Source organism: Nematolebias whitei, chromosome 20 (genome assembly GCF_014905685.2).
Source record: "Nematolebias whitei isolate Nwh7 chromosome 20, NemWhi1, whole genome shotgun sequence".
Lineage (NCBI taxonomy): Eukaryota > Metazoa > Chordata > Actinopteri > Cyprinodontiformes > Rivulidae > Nematolebias > Nematolebias whitei.
Window position 1 is genome coordinate 40649639 of NC_056517.1, and position 1974 is coordinate 40651612.

Here is a 1974-nt window from a genome sequence, read left to right on the forward strand (position 1 = left end):
GGTTTTCATGAGCTGTATGCCATAATCATCAGTATTAAAACAATTAAAGACCTGAAATATTTCAGTTGGTGTGCAATGAATCTGAAATATATGAAAGTTTCATTTTTATCATTACATTATGGAAAATAATGACCTTTATCACAATATGCTCATTTTTTGAGAAGGACCTGTACAGGAGTATTTTGAACTGGATTCGAAAGTGAACCGGTAACCAGTGCAGTGAGGCCAAAACTGGTGTAATGTGCTCTCTTTTGCCTGTACTGGTTAAAAATGGGGCTGCTGCATTCTGGACCAGTTGTAGTCGTGCAATGGAGGTCTGACTGATACCAAACAGGAGTGAATTGCAGTAATCAAGCCCAGATGTAATGAATGCATGTATTACTGTCTCCAGGTTCTTTTTGGACAATATGGGCTTCAGTTTAGACAGCCGCCTCAGTTGGAAGAAGCATGATTTAACAATCATGTTTACATGATTGTTAAGTTTCAGGGAAGGGTCCATTATCACTCCCAGATTAGTGACTCTTTGTTTTTCTGACAGGGTTAGAGCGGAGAGGTCGATGCAGCACTGTACTGTAGTACTACACCTTCACACTCTGTTCTTTGAATTGAAAAATCTCCTCGGATGAGAAGTGAAACGTCTTCTGTTATAAAATAAAGTCCATTTGTTTTTGTCTTAAAATGATTTGAATAATACTGTAGTATTACTGTAGTATATCTATCTTCATACTTGTGAGTAAGTACCAGAGTCTGGGCGCTGATGGAGTTCAGGTTTGACAGGTTTTCTTCCAGAAGTTTCAGCTGATCGGTGATGCTGTTTTCAAACTGCTGCACCAACGACAACCTGTACACAAGCAAACTATCAACACACATGATTGCACGCATGCACACCCACCCACACACACACACACACACACACACAGAACTGCTTTGGACTTCCTGGGCAGAACCTGTGTTGATGGACGGCTGTGAGCAGAGAGGAGACGTGTTGTTGATATTCTTTTACAGACTGAACAGCTTCAGCTTTAGCTTTCTGCCAACAGCCCTGTAAACATGTCAAACATTGATAGGTACTGATCAGTCAATCATTTCAGCCAATAATCAATAACCTTGATCAGCAGGTGTGGTTACAGACTGTGAAGTGCTGCTCCAGCTGCACTTTGAAGGCTTTGAAGGCAGCTGTAAGGTCAGAGGTCAGCTGGAACTCTGGTTTCAAGCCCTGCTCAGACTCAGCCTGGCCCACCTTCCACTCCCCATCTTTCAAGAGACCCTCCTCTACATTTGGCCCCACTCCTTCCAGTGATTGATCTATGACCAAGTGAGCACCAGTAACTCAAGCATATTTAAACTTTAAATAACTCAGCTCCATTTTAAATATATACCAAGTAATACTGAGGTAGACTCCGCCTCTTCTTTATGATGCTCCGCCTTCTTCTTGTGAGTCGAAACACCTTCAGTTTGGTCTGACAGGTAGCCTGTCCAATGTGTGACAATATGTTAAGTGTTTGTTTGAAGGACATTAGCCCTAAAAATAATAATAATAAATAAAATTCTGACTTAGGTCAAACCACAAAGACAAAATAAAACCAGGGAGACCTGAATCTTGAGCTTCTCTCTTCCTCAGAACTTCCTGCAGATTTAAAGAAAATCAAGTAAAAAGATCAGATCCAGTAAAACATCAGGCATTATTGAAAGGATAAAAAAATTTATTTAGACCTTTGTTGAAGAACAGCAGCTTTTGTCGCCAAACAAATAATTCTGTTCTGGTGACTTTTGTAGCATTGCACCCTTTACAACACCTGGCACTGATACATACAGGTCTGGCTGATGAGGTTCCGACATGCTGACATCATCAGGAGAATCAAACGGTGACATCTGGAAAAAGTCTGAAGACACAAACACAAGAGTAAAGTACAGGTCCTTCTGAAAAAATGAGCATATTGTGATAAAGGTCATTATTTTCCATAATGTAATGAT

The 1974-nt window shown here is 40.4% G+C and overlaps 1 protein-coding gene across 1 annotated transcript in view; it reads right to left on the reverse strand.

The window, feature by feature from the left end:
• LOC119426474 (guanine nucleotide-binding protein G(olf) subunit alpha) overlaps positions 1 to 742 on the reverse strand; it is a 9353-nt gene extending 8611 nt beyond the window's left edge. The window contains exon 1 of the mRNA XM_037694034.1: positions 728 to 742. The gene's annotated coding sequence lies outside the window, so the exon portion shown is untranslated. The remainder of the gene's footprint in view (positions 1 to 727) is intronic.
• Between the last annotated feature and the right edge of the window lie 1232 nt (positions 743 to 1974).